The sequence below is a fragment of the Anomaloglossus baeobatrachus genome, chromosome 11, assembly GCF_048569485.1.
Source record: "Anomaloglossus baeobatrachus isolate aAnoBae1 chromosome 11, aAnoBae1.hap1, whole genome shotgun sequence".
Classification (NCBI taxonomy): Eukaryota; Metazoa; Chordata; class Amphibia; order Anura; family Aromobatidae; genus Anomaloglossus; species Anomaloglossus baeobatrachus.
Window position 1 is genome coordinate 31,789,235 of NC_134363.1, and position 15,185 is coordinate 31,804,419.

The 15,185-nt window shown below is 46.5% G+C and overlaps 1 long non-coding RNA gene across 1 annotated transcript in view; it reads left to right on the forward strand.

Moving 5' to 3' along the window:
* Positions 1-270: 270 nt before the first annotated feature.
* The window catches only part of LOC142256138 (uncharacterized), a 33,679-nt gene continuing 18,764 nt past the window's right edge, over positions 271-15,185 (forward strand). The window contains exon 1 of the long non-coding RNA XR_012727489.1: positions 271-413. This is a non-coding gene — a long non-coding RNA (uncharacterized LOC142256138). The remainder of the gene's footprint in view (positions 414-15,185) is intronic.

Here is a 15,185-nt window from a genome sequence, read left to right on the forward strand (position 1 = left end):
TGTGACCGAGTCACCATCGCACAATGTTTAAACATACATCATCTATTAACTGGTAGATTTGAATTGATAATAGGCTTCTAGTCATAAAATGGAACAAAAAACATTTTTCTATCGGTTTCCACTTTATAATTATAAGAAAATATATATAATTTTATCAATTTATGACAAAGGAGGTAAAAATGAAAATGCCTCCTGCAAGATGGCCGCCGCTGCCGGACGGTCACGTGACGAGACCGACTTCCTGTTATCAACGCAAACTGTGACGTCACCGGCAGCAAAGAGAACGCCTCCTATTGGCTGAGCATCATCTGTGCGAGTATTTTTTTTCATCTTTTTTTTTTTCTTCACCTTCCTTTGGTTGTGATGGAAACGGCGTTCAGGCGCTGACCTCTGAGGCTGCCCGGAGGGACGAGGTGAGGTCATGTGACCAGGGTGGTGGTGGTGGGAGATGGGGGTCTGTGACGTGTGACCCTGGGGGGCTGGTGGGGGGCGAGCTGTGCCCAGTTATGTGTGAGGGCACGGTGGCCACCCAGTCACGTGATGTCTGCACATAGGAGCCAGTGCAGACCCATACAGGGACCTCCCATTCACTACAATGGGGAGTGACTATGCTTAAAGGGATTGTCCAGGTTTTGTATGGGAGGGGGAATTTAATTGGTGAGTATTTTTTTTTTTTTTAATATATTTTTTTTTAGTCATATTTCTGCTATTTTTTAGGATTTGGGGTCTTTAAGACTCGATTAATTATTGTATTTACTTTTTTGTTAATTTATTTTTGCGCCTTATTTTTTTTAATTTGCGCCTATTTTGTGTTTTCCTGTCTGTTTTTTTGTCTTTTTCACATATGGCGGTGTTTTGTTGGATGTTCACTTCTAGAATTCAGCAGCTTTTTAAAAAGTGTCATCATTTTCGGCACAATTGTACTCCGGACCCCCCAGACAGAGATTTTGCATACATATAAAAAAAAATGTATACAAATTTTTTTTTAAAAAAAATAATATATATACTAATATATACTATCTATCTATCTATCCCTCTATCTATCTATCTATCTATATACACACGCACACACACACACACACGCACACACACACACCGCTATAAGGAGTAATGGTTAGAGAAAACTCTGATCTTCCTTGTCTAAACCCCTTGGGTACCATAATCAGTAGCTACGACTGCATCTAGGCTGTTAGGCAGAGGATACCTAACTAAGGGAAGAGTGGGCACTACCATGCTCAGTGCTCGTAACTAGTGATGAGCAGGCACTACCATGCTCAGATGCTCAGTGCTCGTAACTAGTGATGAGCGGGCACTACCATGCTCGGGTGCTCAGTACTAGTAACTAGTGATGAGTGGGAACTACCATACTCGGCTGCTCAGTACTCGTAACTAGTGATGAGCGGGCACTACCATGCTCGGGTGCTCAGTACTCGTAACTGGTGATGAGCGGGCACTACCATGCTCGGGTGCTCAGTACTCGTAACTGGTGATGAGCGGGCACTACCATGCTCGGGTGCTCAGTACTCGTAACTAGTGATGAGTGGGAACTACCATGCTCGGGTGCTCAGTACTAGTAACTAGTGATGAGCGGGCACTACCATGCTCAGGTGCTCAGTACTGGTAACTAGTGATGAGCGGGCACTACCATGCTCAGGTGCTCAGTACTCGTAACTAGTGATGAGCGGGCACTACCATGCTCAGGTGCTCAGTACTCGTAACTAGTGATGAGCGGGCACTACCATGCTCGGGTGCTCAGTACTGGTAACTAGTGATGAGCGGGCACTACCATACTCGGCTGCTCAGTACTCGTAACTAGTGATGAGCGGGCACTACCATGCTCGGGTGCTCAGTGTGGAGACACGGGGCTCAGTGGGTGCTCTCGTCCACTAATACCCGCCGCCTTTAGAAAGACAGCGTGGCTCAGGGCTCATCCCAACTGAACGCCGGCCTCCTTAACCATGGGCGTAACACTACTCAGACAACACAGGGTGAGGGAACCACAATAATTAGACTTTATTGGATCCCCAAACAATTAACGGCACATAACACATAACCAGCAAAACACAAATGTAACAGGCAACAGAGTCTCACCCTTCCGCTGGCTCACCAGGGATTTAGAATGTCCATGCCTCAGAGCTTCCAGGGCCGCTTACTCCAGTCCAGCAGCACCCCGCTTTTGGCGGGCACCCACCGAGAAAGGAATAATGCCAGATTCAGGAAGCTGTGTGAGGTCTGCAAAGTCTGTAACAGGTGACTGAACTGTCCCAACCTGAGTGTCCTCCTTAGGTAGTCCTGGTTTGATGTTACAATCCTGGCAGCCGGAGTCGAAATCCCTAGGCTGTGGATATGGTCTCCAACCGGGACTGGAGTCCCTAGATTGAAGCCATAAGATATCCTGATCCTCTAGTCAGCTCCAAAGAGCTTAGACTGGATCCATCAGCATCCATCAACCTTCATCAACCCTGGTGGCTTAAAGAAGTCCCTTTTATAGCCATAACCTTCCCTTAGGATACACTACGTCCTCATCGATTGGTTGGACAAGATTGCTTCTCCCATTGGATGAATTTCAAGCTGCATGGATAATGCTCATTTAAATGATGTGCATAGAAAGACTCAGTATATCTACATGGAGTCGGCAAGTCACCGACTAGACAATGGCTACTAAGGTAATTACATTATCAATACACAACTACAATACAATGATTACTGGAAAAGTCTGGAGAGCAATAGCTAAGCAAACATGACTTAGCACACATAAGAACAATAGTCTGGCTGAATGTTAAGAAACTTTAACCCATGTGAGTCCATGTCGTCACACTCAGTACTTGTAACTAGTGATGAGCGAGCACTACCATGCTCAGTTGCTCAGTACTGGTAACTAGTGATGAGTGGTAACTACCATGCTCAGGTGCTCAGTACTGGTAACTAGTGATGAGCGGGCACTACCATGCTCAGGTGCTCAGTACTGGTAACTAGTGATGAGCGGACACTACCATGCTCAGGTGCTCAGTACTGGTAACTAGTGATAAGCGGGCACTACCATGCTCGGGTGCTCAGTACTGGTAACTAGTGATGAGCGGGCACTACCATGCTCAGGTGCTCAGTACTCGTAACTAGTGATGAGCGGGCACTACCATGCTCAGGTGCTCAGTACTCGTAACTAGTGATGAGCGGGCACTACCATGCTCGGGTGCTCAGTACTGGTAACTAGTGATGAGCGGGCACTACCATGCTCTGGTGCTCAGTACTGGTAACTAGTGATGAGCGGGCACTACCATGCTCAGGTGCTCAGTACTCGTAACTAGTGATGAGCGGGCACTACCATGCTCGGGTGCTCAGTACTCGTAACTAGTGATGAGCGGGCACTACCATGCTCGGGTGCTCAGTACTGGTAACTAGTGATGAGCGGGCACTACCATGCTCGGGTGCTCAGTACTGGTAACTAGTGATGAGCGGGCACTACCATGCTCGGGTGCTCAGTACTGGTAACTAGTGATGAGCGGGCACTACCATGCTCAGGTGCTCAGTACTGGTAACTAGTGATGAGCGGTCACTACCATGCTCAGGTGCTCAGTACTCGTAACTAGTGATGAGCGGGCACTACCATGCTCGGGTGCTCAGTACTCGTAACTAGTGATGAGCGGGCACTACCATGCTCAGGTGCTCAGTACTCGTAACTAGTGATGAGCGGGCACTACCATGCTCAGGTGCTCAGTACTCGTAACTAGTGATGAGCGGGCACTACCATGCTCGGGTGCTCAGTACTGATAACTAGTGATGAGCGGGCACTACCATGCTCGGGTGCTCAGTACTCGTAACTAGTGATGAGCGGGCACTACCATGCTCGGGTGCTCAGTACTGGTAACTAGTGATGAGCGGGCACTACCATGCTCGGGTGCTCAGTACTCGTAACTAGTGATGAGCGGGCACTACCATGCTCGGGTGCTCAGTACTCGTAACTAGTGATGAGCGGGCACTACCATGCTCGGGTGCTCAGTACTGGTAACTAGTGATGAGCGGGCACTACCATGCTCGGGTGCTCAGTACTCGTAACTAGTGATGAGCGGGCACTACCATGCTCGGGTGCTCAGTACTCGTAACTAGTGATGAGCGGGCACTACCATGCTCGGGTGCTCAGTACTCGTGAAGAGCAGTTGGACGCTCGAATGGACACAACTTGAGTACTGAGTATAATAGAAGTCAATGGGGAATTTGAGCATTTTTCCAGATCTTCTCGAATTTCCACTATACTTGGGCATTCTAGTCTTGCCCATCTGAGCTGCTAACTCCTCATACGAGTACCAAGAACCTGAGCATGGTAGTGCCCGCTCATCACTAGCCGGGGTTGGCATGTGTGGTGTGAGCTCAGTAGCCTAGATGCTGTCTGGGTACTTTCACACTTACGTTAATTACCTTCAGTCACAATCCGCCTTTTTGGAAAACAGCGGAATCCATTAACAGATTCCGCTGTTTCCCATAGACTTGTATGGATGATGGTTGTGCCAAAAGTACCTGCATTGCTTCTGTCGGGCGGAAGGAACGCAGCATGTAATGTTTTTTTGAGCGGCGGAATCCTCTATTTTTCATTGCGCATGCTCCATTATTTTTTTTAATCACAGAAACTTTATTTTGTCTCTCGGTGGCCGAATGCTCAGCTGATCGCCCAGCCGCCGGCATGTGAGAGCTCTCAGCTGATTGCCCAGCCGCCGGCATGTGAGAGCTCTCAGCTGATCGCCCAGCCGCCGGCATGTGAGAGCTCTCAGCTGATCGCCCAGCCGCCGGCATGTGAGAGCTCTCAGCTGATCGCCCAGCCGCCGGCATGTGAGAGCTCTCAGCTGATCGCCCAGCCGCCGGCATGTGAGAGCTCTCAGCTGATCGCCCCGGCCGCCGGCATGTGAGAGTGCTCAGCTGATCGCCCAGCCGCCGGCATGTGAGAGTGCTCAGCTGAGCGCCCCGGCCGCCGGCATGTGAGAGTGCTCAGCTGAGCGCCCCGGCCGCCGGCATGTGAGAGTGCTCAGCTGAGCGCCCCGGCCGCCGGCATGTGAGAGTGCTCAGCTGAGCGCCCCCGGCCGCCGGCATGTGAGAGTGCTCAGCTGAGCGCCCCGGCCGCCGGCATGTGAGAGCTCTCAGCTGAGCGCCCCGGCCGCCGGCATGTGAGAGCTCTCAGCTGAGCGCCCCGGCCGCCGGCATGTGAGAGTGCTCAGCTGATCGCCCGGCCGCCGGCATGTGAGAGCTCTCAGCTGAGCGCCCCGGCCGCCGGCATGTGAGAGCTCTCAGCTGAGCGCCCCGGCCGCCGGCATGTGAGAGCTCTCAGTTGAGCGCCCCGGCCGCCGGCATGTGAGAGCTCTCAGTTGAGCGCCCCGGCCGCCGGCATGTGAGAGCTCTCAGCTGAGCGCCCGGCCACCGGCATGTGAGAGCTCTCAGCTGAGCGCCCGGCTGCCGGCATGTGAGAGAGCTCAGCTGAGCGCCCGGCTGTACGATCCGTTGCATCCATTGTGCCATTATATGCAACGTATCCGGTGCATCCGTCACACAACGCAATGGAACGGATGCCGTTCAACGCAAGTGTGAATGTAGCCTTACACATCCAGAATCTGCCTGTAACAGATTCCGATCACAACTATTTAACCATTTTATTGCTGCTGTCAATCACTGGAAGAGACCTGTACATGGCTACAATGTGAGCTCTAACTGATCTACTCCTTGCAATGAGATCGGTGGGACTAATGGGATACCACGGTCGCTGGGAGTCTACCAAAATCCTTCAGAGCTGCCTGGTGTTCTTGTGAAGACCAGCCACAGGCTACACTTCATAGGAGACCAATGACGTTCACCATATTGCTAAAGTGTTGTGTTGCAGCATATAGCACTATAAAAAATGATACTAAAAAATGTTTTTAAAAATACCAATTTGACTCACCCCATTTTCCCAGTTTAATAATAAAGTAGATAATCATATTTGGCGTCTCCCCGTCCATATAATCTAGAGATAAATTAATATTTCCAGGTAATTTTTACCAAACAATTTACATCACAATACCAAAATGAAAAATGGCCGTGTCCTTTGGTATCAGGAGCGTTATCACCTTTGGCCTCTTTTTTTGTAGGGAGAGCAGGATGAGCGCTGTTTCCTTCTCCATAGACTTAGACACAGGCGTCGACCGAGGGCCCCATACCAGATAAAAAGTATCAGCGCCGCGCTTTCATTTGTATTCACATTTAGCCGCCTCCATATATTTTTCTAGAGAGTCGGAGTCTCGCTGTCGTCGGTGAGATGAGATTATTTCTTTACCTGGACAGCTCACGATATATGGCCCCTGATTTGCGCGCAGAACGTGTCCTGTCTGTAGATGCGCAGTAAAACTTGTCGTCTGCACCGTATCAGAACGGGTGATTTACGCTGCTCCTTTCCACCGGGGAATATTCTGTAACATCTAGACCTGGAAATTTGCAAACTGTGTTTTTTTTTTTTTTCTTTCTATTGCTGTCTTCATAGTGAGAGCTCACGTCGTCGTAAGATTTTATTACTGAGCGGTAAAGAGCGACCCATTTGCTCTCCTGACATTCGTGTTTTAATAAATACTTGAATTTCCAATATTATTCCCCTTTGAAATATCTGATTTAATGGATTTCTAGAGATTAGGGCCAAATAAAAAGATAGATTGTGAATAGTGATGAGCGGGCACTACCATGCTCGGGTGCTCAGTACTGGTAACTAGTGATGAGCGGGCACTACCATGCTCGGGTGCTCAGTACTCGTAACTAGTGATGAGCGAGCACTACCATGCTCAGGTGCTCAGTACTCGTAACTAGTGATGAGCGGGCACTACCATGCTCAGGTGCTCAGTACTCGTAACTAGTGATGAGCGGGCACTACCATGCTCAGGTGCTCAGTACTCGTAACTAGTGATGAGCGGGCACTACCATGCTCAGGTGCTCAGTACTCGTAACTAGTGATGAGCGGGCACTACCATGCTCGGGTGCTCAGTACTGGTAACTAGTGATGAGCGGGCACTACCATGCTCGGGTGCTCAGTACTGATAACTAGTGATGAGTGGGCACTACCATGCTCAGGTGCTCAGTACTCGTAACTAGTGATGAGCGGACACTACCATGCTCGGGTGCTCAGTACTCGTAACTAGTGATGAGCGGGCACTACCATGCTCGGGTGCTCAGTACTGGTAACTAGTGATGAGCGGGCACTACCATGCTCGGGTGCTCAGTACTGATAACTAGTGATGAGTGGGCACTACCATGCTCGGGTGCTCAGTACTGGTAACTAGTGATGAGCGGGCACTACCATGCTCGGGTGCTCAGTACTGATAACTAGTGATGAGTGGGCACTACCATGCTCGGGTGCTCAGTACTCGTAACTAGTGATGAGCGAGCACTACCATGCTCGGGTGCTCAGTACTGGTAACTAGTGATGAGCGGGCACTACCATGCTCGGGTGCTCAGTACTGGTAGCTAGTGATGAGCGGGCACTACCATGCTCGGGTGCTCAGTACTCGTAACTAGTGATGAGCGAGCACTACCATGCTCGGGTGCTCAGTACTGGTAACTAGTGATGAGCGAGCACTACCATGCTCGGGTGCTCAGTACTCGTAACTAGTTATGAGCGGGCACTACCATGCTCGGGTGCTCGGTACTGGTAACTAGTGATGAGCGAGCACTACCATGCTCAGGTGCTCAGTACTCATAACTAGTGATGAGTGGGCACTATCATGCTCGGGTGCTCAATACTCGTATCTAGTGATGAGCGGGCACTATCATGCTCAGGTGCTCTGTACTAGTATCTAGTGATGAGCGGGCACTGCCATGCTTGGGTGCTCAGTACTGGTAACTAGTGATGAGCGGGCACTACCATGCTCAGGTGCTCAGTACTGGTAACTAGTGATGAGCGGACACTACCATGCTCGGGTGCTCAGTACTCGTAACTAGTGATGAGCGGGCACTACCATGCTCGGGTGCTCAGTACTCGTAACTAGTGATGAGCGGACACTACCATGCTCGGGTGCTCAGTACTCGTAACTAGTGATGAGCGGACATTACCATGCTCGGGTGCTCAGTACTCGTAACTAGTGATGAGCGGACACTACCATGCTCGGGTGCTCAGTACTCGTAACTAGTGATGAGCGGGCACTACCATGCTCGGGTGCTCAGTACTCGTAACTAGTGATGAGCGGACACTACCATGCTCGGGTGCTCAGTACTCGTAACTAGTGATGAGCGGGCACTACCATGCTCGGGTGCTCAGTACTCGTAACTAGTGATGAGCGGACACTACCATGCTCGGGTGCTCAGTACTCGTAACTAGTGATGAGCGGGCACTACCATGCTCGGGTGCTCAGTACTGGTAACTAGTGATGAGCGGGCACTACCATGCTCGGGTGCTCTGTACTGGTAACTAGTGATGAGCGGACACTACCATGCTCGGGTGCTCAGTACTGGTAACTAGTGATGAGCGGGCACTACCATGCTCGGGTGCTCAGTACTGGTAACTAGTGATGAGCGGGCACTACCATGCTCGGGTGCTCAGTACTCGTAACTAGTGATGAGCGGACACTACCATGCTCGGGTGCTCAGTACTCGTAACTAGTGATGAGCGGACACTACCATGCTCGGGTGCTCAGTACTGGTAACTAGTGATGAGCGGGCACTACCATGCTCGGGTGCTCTGTACTGGTAACTAGTGATGAGCGGGCACTGCCATGCTCAGGTGCTCAGTACTGGTAACTAGTGATGAGTGAGCACTACCATGCTCGGGTGCTCAGTACTGGTAACTAGTGATGAGCGGGCACTACCATGCTCAGGTGCTCAGTACTGGTAACTAGTGATGAGCGGGCACTACCATGCTCAGGTGCTCAGTACTGGTAACTAGTGATGAGCGGGCACTACCATGCTCAGGTGCTCAGTACTGGTAACTAGTGATGAGCGGGCACTACCATGCTCGGGTGCTGTGTACTAGTATCTAGTGATGAGCGGGCACTACCATGCTCGGGTGCTCAGTGTGGCTGGAGATTCCTGCAGCGCTAACAAAGAACTGCACGGGGTCAGTAATAAATAACAATAAGGCTACTTTCACATCAGGGGTTTTTTTTGCCTGTAGGCAAAAACCGCAAACCGTATATGACCGGATCCTGTGTATTGAATGTGCAGCGCATGCAACAACAATTGTTATTTCACCGGATCCTTCTTCAGCGGGACACAGAATTTATCGGCCGGCACTAGTCAGCTGAACTCCGGTGACCTCACAGCCCGCACACGCTGCGATGGATACAGGGGGACACAGAACCAGTAATTGGCCGACACTGGAGTCAGCTGATTACTTGTTCTGCTGGCTGTGAGGTCAGGAGTAGGGATGAGTGAGCAGTAAAATGCTCGATGGGCGAAGCCCATGTCAATTTTTTTTAACTCATTAAAAAAAAGCAAAAACCCTGAAACACAAAACCCTAACCCCAGGATTAGGGGTAAAAAAAAAGTGTGGGCTCCCGCTGCATTTTCTATTGCTAAGGGTAACCTAAGTAGCTACTGGCTGCTAACCCCCACTGCTTGGTGGAAAAATGATGGAAAAACCAGGCCTTTTTTTTTTTTTCTTTTTTTGCACAAAAACTAAAAAAAAAAAATATATGACATTGGCTTCGTCATATTTTTGTATGCTACCAGGTCAGCAGTCAGGTACAGGCTGCCCCCAACCCTCAGCTGCCTATTTGTAACAAGGTGGGAACCAAAAATATAGGGAAGCCCTTTTTTTTTTTTTTTTTTTTTTTTTTAATAATTTCATGAATTTTATGAAACAAAAAAAAAAAAAAAAAAAATTACGTGGGCCTCGCCCAATTTTTGTGTTCAGCTAGGTACAACTAGGCAGCTGGCGATTGGAATCCACAGCGCAGGGTAGCCCAAGCTTTCTGGACCCCCCCCGCTGCGAATTGCAGTCCGCAGCCGCCCCAGAAAATGGCACTTTGATGGAAGCGCCATGTTCTGTTGCTGTATACAACTCTTCCAGCGGCCCTGGTGCCAGGTGGAACGCTGGGTAATAAGGGGTTAATACGAGCTTTGTTTTACCAGCTGATATAAGGCCCGAGATTCTTAATGTCAGGCCAAGTTTGACCCGGCCATTAAGAATCTCCAATAAACAGTGAAAAAATACTTTATTAGAAATAAGTACACAGACAAACTTAGGAACTCCATGTTTATTACTCCCTCTAATCCCTCCACAATCCTGGTCTTCTGTCTTCAACTGATGAATCTCCACTAGAAATCATGGGGGAGGAACTACTTTCTGGGCATGCTCAGTAGTGAGATCAGGATCCTGCCTACCAGAATGCGGTGACTTCCGGTAGAGCAGTATCCGGCTCATGGAAAAGCATTGCAGTTACCGCCGCAATATGAAAAATCAGGTGAAATGCAGTATTATGTCGGAGGTTAAAGATAAAATACCGCATCTCACCGGATCCAGTGTATGACACACGCGACCGCATAATGCCGCGATTCCCTTGCAAATGCATTGAAATGACAACACATTTACAGTATAAAGGATCCCACTTTGCGGCAAAAAAATCCATTTGTGCCTCAGTTTAAAAAAACGCTGATGTGAAAATAGCCGAAGTCCGGTCCAGATTACAATAAGACTGCAAAAATGTCTGTCGACGTTTCCAAAAAAACCCAAAACTATACTTTCCTGCTGCTGAGTTACATTTGCCGTTTGGAAAGTAAGGAAGAAAGTTGCTCTGATCTTGAAGGAACATAAACCCGACGTCTCGATGTCCGTCACCCTTCTAGTTTTTTGTGGAGCAGCTCAAGTGTGAATCTTAAAAAATCGACTCTGCACCGACCAAAGGCTGACGGGAGATCATATTTTCTGCTTGTGACTGAACCGTGAAATACAATAATTACCCTGGCCAGCTAACCTTACCGGAGATTGCCCTCTTCACCGGCCACAATCAGGCTCAACTCATCAGTGGAGGAAGTGAAGGTTAACACTGTGTCCGGGTGTTATAGGCGGCATGAGTATTACTACCCCCTATGTACAAGAATATAACTACTATAATACTGCCCCTATGTACAAGAATATAACTACTATAATACTGCTCCTATGTACAAGAATATAACTACTATAATACTGCCCCCTATGTACAAGAATATAACTACTATAATACTGCCCCTATGTACAAGAATATAACTACTATAATACTGCCCCCTATGTACAAGAATATAACTACTATAATACTGCCCCTATGTACAAGAATATAACTACTATAATACTGCCCCTATGTACAAGAATATAACTACTATAATACTGCCCCTATGTACAAGAATATAACTACTATAATACTGCCCCTATGTACAAGAATATAACTACTATAATACTGCTCCTATGTACAAGAATATAACTACTATAATACTGCCCCCTATGTACAAGAATATAACTACTATAATACTGCCCCTATGTACAAGAATATAACTACTATAATACTGCTCCTATGTACAAGAATATAACTACTATAATACTGCCCCTATGTACATGAATATATCTACTATAATACTGCTCCTATGTACAAGAATATAACTACTATAATACTGCTCCCTATGTACAAGAATATAACTACTATAATACTGCTCCTATGTACAAGAATATAACTACTATAATACTGCTCCTATGTACAAGAATATAACTACTATAATACTGCTCCTATGTACAAGAATATAACTACTATAATACTGCCCCCTATGTACAAGAATATAACTACTATAATACTGCTCCTATGTACAAGAATATAACTACTATAATACTGCTCCTATGTACAAGAATATAACTACTATAATACTGCCCCCTATGTACAAGAATATAACTACTATAATACTGCCCCTATGTACAAGAATATAACTACTATAATACTGCCCCCTATGTACAAGAATATAACTACTATAATACTGCCCCTATGTACAAGAATATAACTACTATAATACTGCTCCTATGTACAAGAATATAACTACTATAATACTGCCCCTATGTACAAGAATATAACTACTATAATACTGCCCCCTATGTACAAGAATATAACTACTATAATACTGCCCCTATGTACAAGAATATAACTACTATAATACTGCTCCTATGTACAAGAATATAACTACTATAATACTGCTCCTATGTACAAGAATATAACTACTATAATACTGCCCCTATGTACAAGAATATAACTACTATAATACTGCTCCTATGTACAAGAATATAACTACTATAATACTGCTCCCATGTACAAGAATATAACTACTATAATACTGCTCCTATGTACAAGAATATAACTACTATAATACTGCCCCCTATGTACAAGAATATAACTACTATAATACTGCCCCCTATGTACAAGAATATAACTACTATAATACTGCCCCCTATGTACAAGAATATAACTACTATAATACTGCCCCCCTTCTGGTAAGATAGCATTTGCTTAGTAGAAGGCCACGTGATGGTGTTATTGACAAGCCGCAGACAACAGTGAGAATGAGCCTGGGCATGGTAATGCTGTAGTGATGTATTTCACGCTGTCATCTGAGCCCTCTTAATTAGACTCACTCCTAAGACAAGACGTCTTGCCTCGCTCCATACAAGGACCTGTTTGATGTGAAGACATAAGGAGCAGAAGTATCCGTATAAATCTTCTGTGCTGTGACCGGCATCGCAGCCTCGGCATCGGTCTCGTTATGCTGAAGAGGCGGCTATTAGGGATTGTACACACCGGGGGGTTCATACGCCGAATACAAGCCGAGGAACGCAACGTGACAACGCAGAGCTTTGTCTAGAGCTTGTCCTCCTTCGACAACCTATCCAACGAGAGAAGGACCTCCAGCCCAGACCCCTTCAGTATCTACAGCCAAGAGGTTCTTCACATCTCAGGGAGCATCGTCTGGCAGGATAGACACAAGGATATCTATAATGGACAACCTGATTGTTGGGCTACAGCCGGGTGACGGATTTCAGTTGACATTTTTAGGTGGAAAGGAGACCTATGAATGTTGACTTTGGAACTAGCCAAGAAACCAACCCTCAAGAACATCGATAGAAGGCCATCAAAAAAAGATAGGAACCCCTAGGTGTTTTCTAGGCACATGGGCTTCTGGGTTTTGTCCAACCTACCTTAGGGTTAGAGCTTGTCTACTTTTGAAAGTTTTTTCACTAGTAGACAGATTATGGGTGGTGATGAGTGAGCACTACCATGCTCAGGTGCTCAGTACTGGTCTAATGATGAGCGGGCACTACCATGCTAAGGTGCTCAGTACTGGTCTAATGATGAGCGGGCACTACCAAGCTCAGGTGCTCAGTACTGGTCTAATGATGAGCGGGCACTACCATGCTCGGGTGCTCAGTACTGGTAACTAGTGATGAGTGGGCACTACCATGCTCAGGTGCTCAGTACTCGTAACTAGTGATGAGTGGGCACTACCATGCTCAGGTGCTCAGTACTCGTAACTAGTGATGAGTGGGCACTACCATGCTCGGGTGCTCAGTACTCGTAACTAGTGATGAGCGGGCACTACCATGCTCAGGTGCTCAGTACTCGTAACTAGTGATGAGCGGGCACTACCATGCTCGGGTGCTCAGTACTCGTAACTAGTGATGAGCGGGCACTACCATGCTCGGGTGCTCAGTACTCGTAACTAGTGATGAGCGGGCACTACCATGCTCGGGTGCTCAGTACTTGTAACTAGTGATGAGCGGGCACTACCATGCTCGGGTGCTCAGTACTGGTAACTAGTGATGAGCGGGCACTACCATGCTCGGGTGCTCAGTACTCGTAACTAGTGATGAGTGGGCACTACCATGCTCAGGTGCTCAGTACTGGTAACTAGTGATGAGCGGGCACTACCATGCTCGGGTGCTCAGTACTGGTAACTAGTGATGAGCGGGCACTACCATGCTCGGGTGCTCAGTACTGGTAACTAGTGATGAGCGGGCACTATGTACAAGAATATAACTACTATAATACTGCCCCTATGTACAAGAATATAACTACTATAATACTGCCCCCTATGTACAAGAATATAACTACTATAATACTGCCCCTATGTACAAGAATATAACTACTATAATACTGCCCCTATGTACAAGAATATAACTGCTATAATACTGCTCCTATGTACAAGAATATAACTGCTATAATACTGCTCCTATGTACAAGAATATAACTGCTATAATACTGCTCCTATGTACAAGAATATAACTGCTATAATACTGCTCCTATGTACAAGAATATAACTACTATAATACTGCTCCTATGTACAAGAATATAACTACTATAATACTGCTCCTATGTACAAGAATATAACTACTATAATACTGCTCCTATGTACAAGAATATAACTGCTATAATACTGCTCCTATGTACAAGAATATAACTACTATAATACTGCCCCTATGTACAAGAATATAACTACTATAATACTGCCCCCTATGTACAAGAATATAACTACTATAATACTGCCCCCTATGTACAAGAATATAACTACTATACTACTGCCCCCTATATACAAGAATATAACTACTATAATACTGCTCCATGTACAAGAATATAACTACTATAATACTGCCCCTATGTACAAGAATATAACTACTATAATACTGCCCCTATGTACAAGAATATAACTACTATAATACTGCCCCTATGTACAAGAATATAACTACTATAATACTGCCCCTATGTACAAGAATATAACTACTATAATACTGATCCTATGTACAAGAATATAACTGCTATAATACTGCTCCTATGTACAAGAATATAACTGCTATAATACTGCTCCTATGTACAAGAATATAACTGCTATAATACTGCTCCTATGTACAAGAATATAACTGCTATAATACTGCCCCCTATGTACAAGAATATAACTACTATAATACTGCCCCCTATATACAAGAATATAACTACTATAATACTGCTCCCTATGTACAGGAATATAACTACTATAATACTGCTCCCTATGTACAAGAATATAACTGCTATAATACTGCTCCTATGTACGGATGGTGTGCAGTAATAAGCCGCTTCCCTTCTGGTAAGATAGCATTTGCTTAGTAGAAGGCCACGTGATGGTGTTATTGACAAGCCGCAGACAACAGTGAGAATGAGCCTGGGCATGGTAATGCTGTAGTGATGTATTTCACGCTGTCATCTGAG